The sequence below is a fragment of the Macrobrachium nipponense genome, chromosome 39 (genome assembly GCF_015104395.2).
Source record: "Macrobrachium nipponense isolate FS-2020 chromosome 39, ASM1510439v2, whole genome shotgun sequence".
NCBI classification, from domain to species: Eukaryota; Metazoa; Arthropoda; class Malacostraca; order Decapoda; family Palaemonidae; genus Macrobrachium; species Macrobrachium nipponense.
The window spans coordinates 42,655,750-42,668,978 of NC_061099.1; positions in this window are offsets into that span (position 1 = coordinate 42,655,750).

Genomic DNA, 13,229 nt, shown 5'->3' on the forward strand with positions numbered 1-13,229 from the left:
TCCTCTGCTATCTCCAATCCCTTTATAGAGACAGAGTATAGCCTTTTACTGCGTTCTTTGATAGCAGATATATACAAAGGTGATTCTTCCCTCTGAAAGGGAAGAAAAAACCGCTATGTGGTTCACAGAGGTATCGGAAGAGGACAGTTTCCTCATTCCCTCTAGCACGATCTGCAGCAATTCTATATCTTGTCCATGACTATTGTCATTTACCTTGAAAAATCCTCTCATTCATGTCCACTTCTGGTCAGTCTGCATGCAGACAGACTCAGAGTGGAGAGGTTGTTAAGGTCCATTTATAATAGATGCTGATAGAATATTCAGACTGTCTTGGAAAAGACTTCCAAAACATGCTGTGAAAAGAACGTGACCTCTGTGAATCCAACCTCTCTAAGGCCAAAATGCGGCATAAAGTATTATCTTCTCTTTCTTTGACGCCCTTTATCTTGAATTCTGTAAATAATTTATATTTAGGGGAAAAAATACTAAAGTTTATTCCCCTTTCTAAAAAAAAAAAAATAAAGATGGCGTATATTGCTACCTCTCTTGGTTCGAGGAAAAGGAAGCAGTCTATAGGAAGCCTGTTCGTCTTCTACCTTACTAAGAGATCTATGAAGAAGACTTTCCGCAGGTTCTCACAACTCTTTCCAATAAATGTTAAACATGTTAACAGTTATTATCGTCGATCGAGAAGGTTCTCTTTGTTAACGCGAACAGGTGCGAAAAAAGAGATTCTCGATGCTCTTTGCAATATGAGAGAGTCGTGGAATTGGCCTAAGTGATTAAATGGGTAACGAAATCAGGAACGAATCTTGCCGTTACCGAGCCTGGTGTCCGAGAGGCTACTGGACTCTTAGGTTAATAACTCGCTAAAACGAGAAAATCTTGGATGGTGCTCTTGGCTCACTGCGACAGGCTGGCGCTTCTGGCGCAATTTGCGCCAGGCTGGCGCTTCTGGCGCATTGCGCCAGGTTGGCGCTTCTAGCGCTATGTGCCAGGCTGGCGCAACTTGCGCCAGGCTGGCGCTTCCTTCTAATTCTTTTTAGGTTATGTGCCAGAACACCTGTGCCTTTATGGTACCTGACATCCTTTCACATGTTAATTCCGTTCTTAGTAGGAAAAAACTTTATATACGTAGTATAGTCCATTCAGGGTAACAAGTTCTGCCACAAAGAGAATGTTTCCCATCCGACTCATCCATCTTCTTCTGAGCAGGTACTCTAATAAGCTATGCTTTCCTAAGCCTGAGAGCATTATATAATATAATGTTCTGCTGCGATAGAATCCTTTAATAATGTTACCAAAGGTAAACAGCATTGAAAGGTTGTACTATCTCTCTTATTGAAAGCTTCTTAGCAAAAGGCATACAATATTTTATTTATGTTAGCTTAACTATACCCTCAATCCGAGGTTAAGACCGCGATTGTAGGGGAGAGATACGGATAGTTATTCCATCCCGCAGGAGAGAGAGATAAACCCGATCGCTCATGACTGACACCTACATGGTACTGCGTTGCCAGCTACTCCATTTAATAGAGGAATCTTATAAAATTATTATCGAACTTCAGGAAGTTCTTATTAAAGCATATTTAAGCGAAACAAGACTTCGATAAATCTAGAAGCTAAGTAGGTGTTGTCTTAACAATCCCTTTAAGCGTAGTCCTTCCAAGGAAAGTCGTAGAAGGATACTGGTAATTGAGTTGAGTTGCACAGCAAAGAAGTAACTACGGTATGTGTTTATGATTTGACCGTATCGTATTCTCATCCAGCAGATACTCTACTACCTTCTACTATCTTCGTTCTTCTCGTTAATAGAACGATAGAAAGAGTACTATATATATATCCTTAAGGAAGGAAGTTAATCAAGGAACTCTTTAAATCTTCGTGATTTCCTCATAAATCGCGGAAGAGACAGAATTCCTGTTCATCACTAGGGTTTACGGAAGGAAGTAGATATTTCCTATCCGCCATCATACCCAAACGTCGATGAGATTCTTATTAAGAAAAACTCCCAAAGCTCTTGCCTCCTCAAAACGAGGGAAGAACATGGATGAAGGAGAGAGTCCGCATTGAGAGGAACTGCCTAACACAGGAGTCTTCTGAATAATGAAAAGGGGCTTCTCTTAGTATCAGAATCCTTCTGACAAAAGCAACGGCCGCCTGTGCGACATCTTGCACATTTGCCAGGGGAAAGTTGCTCAAGTTAAAAAACTCAAAGAGGAGTCTCGCGACTGACCTCTCTCTCAAATGAAGATTTTGGAATATTCTGACGCCTGGCGTCTGGATCCTTGCGCCTGGAATGTTCCGCACACTAGAAAGGAGACTCGCTCCTGGAACGTTCCGCTTGCGTGGAAGGTCCCGTGCGCCCTGATAGTTCCGAGCGCCTCTAGTCTTCTTATACGAGCCTCTTGCCAGTAAACGTTCAATGGAAGCATCCTTCTGATTGCCACTCTACTATAAGGCTCCTCAGTCTAGCCGTCTGTTTTCTCTTTGAAGGCGCCTTGCGCCAAGAAAAAAGTTCTGGAACGCGGCTCGCGCTCAGTTGCTGGAACGCGGCTCGCGCTAGTCTGTTGGAACGCGGCTCGCTGCTGGCTGTTGGAACGTGGCTCGCGCTAGCTTGCTGGCTGGCTCTCAGCCTCTCGCTCAGTGTTCTCTTAGTTTTCAGAGAACGAGCCAGATCGTCCGAACTCCAAACATGTACATTCTTCGTCTTTTCGGATGTAAGATGAAGAAACGGAAGAAGAGACGCACTTTTTAAAGGATGCCTTTCCAATGGCTATCCCTGGCAGTCTGGGACGTTTTACAGATCCTGCCGAGGGAACGCCCGATCGGTGGGATTCTCCATAACCTCCGTAAGGCTTTCGACATTCCTTCTCCTCTGGGCTTGTGAGCTTGGAAGAGGTCTAGGCCTGAGAGCGAGACAGAGCCGATCAGCACCACCCTCTACAATAATTAGGACGCCTTTCCAATGGCGAACTTGGCAGTCTGGGAACATTCTACAGATCCTGCCCGAGGGGACTCCTGATCGGTGGGGATTCTCCATAACCTCCGTAAGGCTTTCGACTTTCCTTCTCCTCTGGGTATGTGAGCTTGGAAGAGGTCTAGGCCTGGGAGCGAAACAGAGCCGATCAGAACGCACCCTCCACTGCACTGTGAACACTAAAATCACTTCTTACCTTTCAATAGCTCGTATTTTGAGCTACATTCCTTTGTCTTCAAATTGCAATATGAATTTGAAGATTCTGTGAAGTAAGAAGGAGATGAGGATACAACACTACTAGTATTGTTAATGCTCTAACTGCTCGTTAGTACGAGAGCTATAAAAACTTCTAAAGGAAGCGTAACTAATTCTATTCCTGACTTCCTCAAGAAGGAAGTTAGCTCAATCAATTCTAACATTTACTACACGTTATTATGAATAAATATTAAAATTTTCCTTCTTGCAAACTATGTGTGTCTACCGAAAAGTTCGGTAGTTACACGTAAACAATTCTTCGAAATTTTCGAAGCCAAAGTTATTAAAACAAATTAATATGCGTATGCCGAACCAAAGATCCAGTACTTCCCTGCAAAAGATAGCCCAGAAGATCGATGGCGATGAAATCCAAAAATCAAGTCAGGAGGAACTGCAAACGTTGTTTACATTCCAAGCGACAGAGAAAATATGAATAGAAAACGGGAATGGTTCCTAATCCTGCCACCCAGGGCAGGACGGTAAATCACCTGACCTACCTGCAGCGTGTGCCGCGAAATTTGAAGTTCTGTCGGGGACGAAGGAGTCTTAGCTATGTATATATCTGACAGGTAAGTTGATTGTATGAAAATACAATTTTCGACAAATTGTTATTTGTTACGATAGGTAATACAAACCATCGGTCCTTTAACAATAGGAAGACTCACTTCTTGGTGGGTGGAATCTGAGTCAATGAACAGACTGGTGTTCGTCCAACCTTGGTTCCCTCCCTGGTCGTAAGAGCAGAGGGAGGGATCCTAGCCTCTGCCCAATGATTGCGGTATGTACCACAGGATCAATGGTCAGACCTCTGGACCCAAGTAATAAGAGGGAGGCAAGCGTACCTCTTAAAACTAGCAAGCAAGAACTTGTTGCCTATTGCAAGAGGCTAATAAATGAAGTCATGGGTTTGTCTCTTGTTGGCTTCCACTTCTCCCCCCCCCCCCCCCTTGTTGAGGAAATTGGTGGATAATTGCTCCTATCCCTAATGAAAGGGGTAGGATGGAGCTCGGTCGAGTAGCTCACCTGCATCGGTCTCCTGTTCCAGCGTAGTGAAGACCGCGTCCCTCTGCCCACAGGTAGAGGGGGGAGAAAAAGAGGAGGAAGAGAAGCCAGTCACACTCTCATTCATTCATCCATTCATGCAGTCACACAAGGATGCGATGCTGTTCTGTCCGCTTGGGTGCTGGGCAAGCTACACAACCTGTTGAGCAGCCACCACAGGTCCCAAGGAAAAAGTGTCCAAGGACCTGTGGGCTATATCCCAAAGGTAGAAGGAGGTGAAGGTGGTCTGGTTGGTCCAGACCCCCGCCCTCAGGACCTGCGCCATGGAGAAGTTCTAGCGGAACACAAAGGAAGGACCAATGCCTCAGACTTCGTGGGCTCTCGGATGAAGGGTACGGATGTCGTCGCTACCATCAGCTTCATACGCCCTCCTGATCACCTCACGCAGCCAGAAAGAAAGCGTGTTCTTGGATACTTCTTTCTTGGTCACCCCGGTGCTAACGAAGAGGCGTCGACACTCATACCTGAGGTGCCAAGTTCTCTTCAGATACCGCTGTAGCGCCCTCACAGGACAAAGCAGCATCTCATCCGCATCGTTGTCGGTGAAGTCCAATAGGGAGGGGATCGTGAATGACTCGAACTGGTCGTCAGGGACTGAAGGATTCTGAGTCTTTGCTACGAAGTTCGGGACGAAATCGAGCGCCACAGATCCCCAACCCCTGGTATGCTTGACGTTGAAGGAAACGACCTTTGAAGTTCCCCTACTCTCTTCGCCGATGCCAGGGCCAGCAAGAAGAGGGTCTTGAGGGTCAGATCCCTGCCTGACGGCTCTCGGAGTGGCTTGAAGGGACTTCGAGCCAAACTCCTAAGGACGAGAGTCTCATCCCACCACGGGGGCCTGAGTTCCCTGGGTGGGTAAGACCTCTCGAAGCTCCTCATTAGCAGGGAGATCTCGAATGAGTTCGAGATATCCACTCCCCTCAGTTTCAGGACTAGGGCCAGGGCGGCTCTGTATCCTTTGACTGTGGGGACGGAGAGGAGCTTCTCTTGGCGAAGAAAAACGAGGAAATCCACTACCTGCTGAAGAGTGGCTCTGAGAGGAGATAGACCCCGTCTACGACACCAACCATAGAAGACAGCCCACTTTCCCTGGTACACAGCTGCAGAGGACTGTCTGATGTACCCAGCCATCTCTGTTGCTGCTCGGCGAGAAAAGCCTCTCGCTCGCAAGAGATGGTGGATAACAGCCAGCCGTGAAGACGAAGGGACTGGACTGACTGGTGGTACCGTTCCACGCGTGGCTGGAAGAGAAGGTTGTGCCAAGGGGGAATCTCTCTCGGTGCCTCCGCAAGAAGAGCCAGCAGGTCCGGATACCAAATGGCCTCTGGGAGCCACCAGGATCATCCGGAGATTCGTGGTGACCAGCACTCGGCTGATCACCTTGCGAATCAGACAGAACGGGGGAAAGGCGTAAATGAAGAGGTTGTCCAATGGGTGTTGAAGAGCGTCCTCTGCAGCTGCCCATGGGTCCGGCACAGCCGAGAAGAAAAATAAAAATTTGTCGAAAATTGTATTTATCTTAACTATACAAACCTGAGGACCTTTAACAATAGGAATTAACTTACGGTGTAGCTGGAATTACGGCAGTTGAATCTTGAACAAGGTGGTTAGGCAGTAACTACCGTGGAGCAGGCTAGCCTGCCCGGATGTAAAGACTCCACTTTGCCTTTCGGCCCAGGTTCAGATTGAGGGGTGGCATGAGGTGGGCATATTTGTTAAAGGACCTCAGGTTTGTATAGTTAGGAAAAATACAATTTTTGACAAATTGTTATTTGTTCCGATATGTAATACAAACCTTTCGGCCCTTTAACAATACGAAGACTCACTGATTGGTGGGAGGAATCTGAGTGAGCCTCTAGAACTGACTGGAGTTCTGCGCACCTAGGCTATTCCTCCTGGTCGTAAGAGCGAGGAGTGCCCTGCTGCCTCTGACAACTTGATCGGAGTATAGGAGCTGCGAGATCAAGAGTCAGACTTATGGGCCTTTTCGAAATGAGTGAGGGATCGTAACTCATCCAAAAAAGGGCTGTGAAGAATATTGGCGTCAGAGACATTAATGCAAAGTTCGGGGAAGAGTTTGCATTATTGCCAGTCTCCTTCCTCCCCTTGCAAGAGGAAGGAGCGGGACTGCTTCTATGATTCTGATAAGAAACATAAAAAGGATGCTTATGTACAGGCTTACCGCATCAATCGTCCGGCCAGCCAGTGTGAGCCGGAGTCCTATCCTCAACCCGAAGGACGAGGAATGGACGAGGCGGGGAAGGGGGAGAGCCAGTCACTCTCGCATCCTTCTTACCTCTACAACTGCACACCATGGACAAGATGCAACTTGTCATGTCGAGGAGCTGGGTAAGCAAACACATCTTGCAAGCATCCACCACTGGTCCAGGGAAATGAGGTTCCAAGGACCTGTGGGCAGTCCCGGAGGGAAAGAAGGATATGGTCGCAATGACCTATCCATCTTCCTATCCGACATACTCTTCGGAGTGATGTCCAGTACCCATACTGGTCTATCCGTCTGCAGCGAAGTGTCTCGCGGTCTCATATCCCACTGCAGCGAAGTGTCTCGCGGTCTCGTACCCTACTGCAGCGAAGTCTCTTGTCTCCGCGGTGGATAGGGCACCGACACTCCATGGTGGGTGTCGATGGTTATGGGTACTGGAACAAGCTAGTAGGACGGAGTAATGATTGATCTGGAACAACCAAACTAAATCCACAGAGTAGCTCGTGACGTTCTTGGACGCTTCGACAGCTGCCGACTGACTGCGTTCAGTTGTGTGAGGCGAGCTGTCCAAGCATTCAAGGCGTAGTCACGTGACCCTCGCCTTTTGAAGGGTTATGCCGAGAGACCATACAAATCGTCTATCTGTTGCCACCGATGCCGGAAGGCGAGATGATGATTCTCTCAAGGCATGTGCCCAACAGGCAAAAGTCAATTTCCTTCTAGAGACCGAGGTTACTGATGGCAAGACAGAAGTTCTCATAGTAGTTGAATCTCAGCTAAGGATAAATAACACTATGTGCCGTTGAAGACGAAGGCGGTAGGTGAATGCAGACCTACATCTTCACAGCTGAATCAAGAGAAGTAACTCTCAGGATTCTGAACTTAAAAAAGTCCCACCGATGACACCAACCCGAGAAGAACATTTAATCCCTGTGATTACAAAGGACTGAAAACGCTAAACCGCTACTTCATTGCTGTTCAGTGAGAAGTCAGAGTTGCAATGAAAGCGGAGCGCTTTTCAGTAAAGAAAACACAGGGATGTACTGCCTGAAGAACCGCTTCTCATGGGCTGAAACATCATCTTCTTCCCAGGTTATCCAGGGAGGACATCTATATACAGTAGTACCTCAAGATACGAAATTAATCCATTCAGATGCGCCCTTCGTATCATGAGGTTTTCGTATCTTGGACCACATTTTACATGTAAAATGGCTAATCCGTTACAAGCCCTTCAAAATCACCCCAGTAAATTATATTTCCAGGCCTACAACACATGTTTTAGGGTTACGACGCCGATCCGACGGAAGAAATATGACTCCAAAAAGGCAAAATACTGTACATACTTGAGTAATATTCAACTGCATTTAATGTTCAACCCCATTTTTACTGCATATATAAGGACTTTACCATATGTCCCTTAGCAATAAGCCTAGCCTATGTTAGCGGTTGCTACTGTAGCCTAGTCTATGATTCTGACATCTAAACCTAAGAAGCTAAAAGCTTAGAATATGCCAATAAAATGTATAAATAATCAGTATGTACTCATTTCAAATAAATATTAATTAATCATTAACTATAATACACAAACAAACAAACAAAAAAAACCTTCCAATTGATTGTTTACATTCAGCTCTTACGAGTACCGAACGAACGCCAAGCAATCACTTTTCCTAGGACACAGTAAGCCATAAATTTTCATTAGTATCTCTCTTCAACTAATGAAACTACCAAACAGTATAATAACCATTCATTTCTATTCTTTATTCTATCTTTACCTAATGGAGATACCGAGTTACTGACAGCTATAATGAAACATATGCGTAACGTAATCTTAAAACAGAAGAAAAATTCTATAAAATACGTATTTCTTGGCTTCGATGATAGCAGTCTGATTTATTTTATATTTTATGATATCTAATTCACAATTTTTTTTATTAAATGTATTGCATGTACTCATTTCAAATAATTATTAAGTAACCATTAACTATAATAAACAAACAAATAAAAAAAGCTTCCAAACTTCTGTTTACATCCAGCACTTACGAGTATCGAACGATCGCCAAGCAATCACTTTTCCTAGTACACAGTAAGCCATAAATTTTCATTATCTCTCTTCAACTACTGAAACTACCAAACAGTATAATAACCATTCATTTCTATTCTTTATTCTATCTTTACCTAATATTTTTTTTTTTTATTAAATGTATTGCATGAATAAGTTTTTCAATTTACAGCATCCTTTTACCAACAGAATACTTAAAGCACAAGAGGTAGATGCTGACCAATAGGAGAGCAGGATCTTATGGGGTGACTAGCATCAGGAACCAATGGGAGAGCGGGAGGATGGTGGAGAGTTTACTCAGTTGGCGGCGCGGGAGTTTTAAAATTGTTCTCGGTGGTCCGGGCGAATCTTGGGACTTTACAGCAACAACCTTTCGTAACTTGAGCAATTTTCGTATGTAGAGCTGTAAAATTTTTTGTATTTGCTTTCGTATCTCGAGTTTTTCGTAAGTTGAGCCTTTCGTATGTCGAGGTACCACTGTGCTTGGAAGTAGAGCTGGCAGGGCGGGGAACAGGTGATGTCTTCTGTTATACATCTACAATTCGGGGTGAACAATGATATTGTTATGATACAATAAAGTTTTGTACATACTTACCTGGCAGATATATACTTAGCTATAGACTTCGTCGTCCCCAACAGAAATTCGAATTTCGCTGCACACACTACAGGTAGGTCAGGTGATCTACCGCCCTGCCGCTGGGTGGCAGGAATAGGAACCATTCCCGTTTTCTAATCTGCCGCTAGGTGGCAGGAATAGGAACCATTCCCGTTTTCTAATCAGATTTTCTCTTCCCCCTGTCTCCTGAGGGGAGGCTGGGTGGGCCATTTAATTGTATATATCTTCCAGGTAAGTATGTACAAAACTTTATTGTATCATAACAATATCATTTTTGTACATTCAACTTCCCTGTCAGATATATACTTAGCTGATTGGCACCCTTGGTGGTGGGTAAGAGACAGCTAACTACTGAAATAGACAGGAAAAACAACATACGTTGTAGGTAATTCATAAAAAACCTTGGTTCCTACCTGTTTAGGCAGAAGACTTCACAGCTACTGCCTAGGAGTCTGCTTCGCCTCAAGAGCCTCAGCGAGGTAGTGACCTATGGCTAAGAGTTCTTGTAGGTCTGTCAATGGGGTCTTGTCCGCTTACTTAACAGAGCCTGATGGTATTTGTCAATGGGTGCTAATCCACTTACATGACAACACACCTTGCCTAATGGCATAATCAAGGAGCAAAACACCGATCCCGATCACCTGATCCTAACACCCGGGTTAGTACTGAGATTGAAAGGAGTTATCCCCAACATCCTTTCAAACAACCCCAAAAATCTTGACACCACACCATTAAAAACAAACTAAACTAATTAAGGATCAGTATCAGCTCCCTGTCCCAGCACCGTATCTGCCGATACATACGGACCAAGAGAGAAGCATCTCTCGTAGGTTACTCTGACATCCTTCAAGTAATGGGAAGCAAAAACAGAGTTGCATCTCCAAAATGTAGCAGCTAAAATATCTTTCATCGACATATTCTTATTGAAAGATAGAGAAGTCGCAACGGCTCGTACCTCATGCGCTTTAACTCTTAGCTGCTTAAAGGAGTCATCTTGGCACTTATCGTGTGCTTCCGAGATCACACTTCTCACAAAGAAGGCCAGGGCATTCTTTGACATGGGTCTTTTCGGGTCCCTCACCGCACACCAGAGACTCTGTCGGCAACCCTCAAGCTGATTCTTCTTCTGAAGATAAAACTTCAGTGTCCTGACTGGACAAAGAGACCTTTCTATCTCTTTCCCCACCAGAGGAGAAAGTCCCTTGACTTCAAAGCCTCTGGGCCAGGGCTTAGATGGGTTCTCGTTCTTTGCCAGAAACAAAGGTTGGAAAGAACATATTGCCGAGTCTCCTCTAAATCCTACACGAGAATCTAATGCGTGGAGTTCACTAATCCTCTTGGCAGTTGCAAGGGCCAAGAGAAAAATGCATTTCCTCATGAGATCTCTAAACGAGGCTTGATGAGGAGGTTCGAACTTGTCCGAAGTAAGGAACTTGAGGACCACATTGAGATTCCAACTAGGAGGGCGAGAGGATCTAGTCTTAGTAGTCTCGAAGGACCGTATAAGATCATGAAGATCTTTGTCCTCCGCTATCTTCAGGTCCCTATTCCTAAATACAGCGGAGAACATGCTCCTGTATCCTTTGATGGTGGAAACAGCCAAATGCGATTCTTTTCTTAGGAAGAGAAGAAAATCAGCAATGTCGGTCACAGAGGTATTGGAGGAGGACAGCTTCTTCAACCTACACCATCTACGGAAGACTTCCCACTTCGACTGATAAACCCACAAGGTTGAAGACCTGCAGGCTCTGGCGATTGCGCTGGCAGCCTTTCGCGAAAAGCCTATTGCTCTGACGAGTCTTTCGATAGTTGAAAGGCAGTCAGGGAGAGAGTGGGGAGGTTTTTGTGAAACCTCTCGAAGTGGGGTTGTCTGAGCAGATCTGTCCTTTCGGGAAGAGATCTGGGGAAGTCCACCGTCCATTCCAGTACCTCTGTGAACCAATCTCGAGCGGGCCAAAAGGGGGCGATGAGGGTCATTCTCGTTCCTTTCGAGGCCACAAACTTTCTTAATACTTCCCCCAGAAGCTTGAATGGGGGAAAGGCGTACGCGTCTATGCCCGACCAGTCTAGGAGAAGGGCATCGACCCCTATGGCTCTGGGATCCTCGACTGAAGAGCAGAAGTTGTCCATCCTTCTGGAGAGGAACGTGGCGAACAGGTCTGTTTGTGGTTTCCCCCACAGGGACCAGAGCTTTTGGCAAACTTCGGAGTGGAGGGTCCACTCTGTTAGAAGGACCTGGTTCTTCCTGCTCAGTCGGTCCGCTTACGTTCTTTACTCCTTGCACGAATCTTGTAAGGAGGGTGATGCCTCGTTCCTCCGCCCAAATCAAAAGAGCTCTTGCCAACTCGTAGAGGGAGAAAGAGTGAGTCCCTCCCTGCTTTCGAATGTAAGCCAGAGCCGTGGTGTTGTCTGAGTTTACTTGGACTACCACGCCTCTGACCTCTGATTCGAAGGACTTTAGGGCTAGCTGTATAGCCAGAAGCTCCTTCGCGTTGATGTGCCAGGACACCTGTTCCCCTGTCCAGGTGCCTGACACTTCTTTCGTTCCCAGTGATGCTCCCCATCCTGACTCCGAGGCGTCGGAGAACAACACTAGGCTCGGGCTCCGAATTGAAAGGGACAATCCTTCGTTCCTCTTGAAAGGAGCTAACCACCACGTCAAGTGGGTCTTGATCTCTGGGTGAATTGGAAAGGAGTCCGACAGTTCTCCTGTCTTCCGATCCCATATCCTCTGCAGGTAGAACTGCAGGGGTCTGAGGTTGAGCCTCCCCAGGGAAAAGAACTGCTCCAGCGAGGAAAGGGTACCCAGAAGGCTGAGCCATTCCCTCGCTGAGCTCCATTCTTTCCCTAAGAAGGTTGACTTTTTCCAAGCCTTGAACAATTCTTCTTGCGACGGAAAAACTCGAAAACCCCGAGAATCCATCTGAATCCCCAGACAGACAAGGTTCTGGCTGGGGATCATCTGTGACTTCTCAAGGTTCACAAGCAGTCCAAGCGACCATACCAGGTCTAAGGTTGTTGTCAGGTCCTCCAAACACTGATGTTCCGATTTGGCTCTGATGAGCCAGTCGTCCAAGTAAAGTGATATGCTCACCCCCTTCAGATGTAGCCAACGTGCTACGTTCCTCATAAGGCCCGTGAAAACTTGAGGGGCCGTAGACAGGCCGAAGCACAAAGCCCTGAACTGAAAGATCCTGCCCAGGATAATGAACCAAAGATATTTCCTTGACGCAGGATGCAGGGGGAAGTGAAAATACGCATCTTGCAGGTCCAGGGTGACCATCCAATCTCCAGGATGCAGAGCCGCAAGAACTGAGGCGGTTGTTTCCATAGAGAATTTTTTCTTCTCTACGAACCGGTTCAATTCGCTCACGTCTAGTACAGGTCTCCACCCCCCCGAGGCTTTCGGGACGAGGAACAGGCGATTGTAGAAGCCTTGGGAGTGGGGATCCTGTACTAATTCAATGGCCTCCTTTTCTAACATCTGGTCTACAAGATGCAGGAGAGTTCTTCTCAGGGCAGGTTCTTTGTACTTCGCAGACAGTTCCCTTGGGGTAGAAGTCAAGGGAGGTCTGTCTCTGAAGTGGATGAGATATCCCTTCCTTACGATAGAGAGGGACCAGGAGTCTGCTTCTCTCACAGCCCAAGCTTCTGCGAACTTCCGAAGCCTGGCACCTACTGGTGTTTGGAGGACTGACGCGTCACTTAGTCTTCTTAATCGGTCTGAAGGATGACCTTCGTCTCTTCTCAGTTCCTTTCCTTCTAAAGGAGGATCGAGAAGAGGAACCTCCTCGAAAGGGCGGCTGTGGATTACGGGACTCCTTCTTCACTACAGGAACAGTCGGTTTCGTCTTCTTCGCGGATTGAACCAGAAGATCCTGAGTCGCCTTCTCAATGAGTGAGTGAGAAATGTCTCTCACTAACTGAGAAGGGAAAAGCTGGTTCGACAGAGGGGCGTAAAGCAGGGACGACCTCTGAACCGGAGAGACAGCTTTTGTAAGAAAAGAGCTGAAAACAGCCCTCTTCTTGA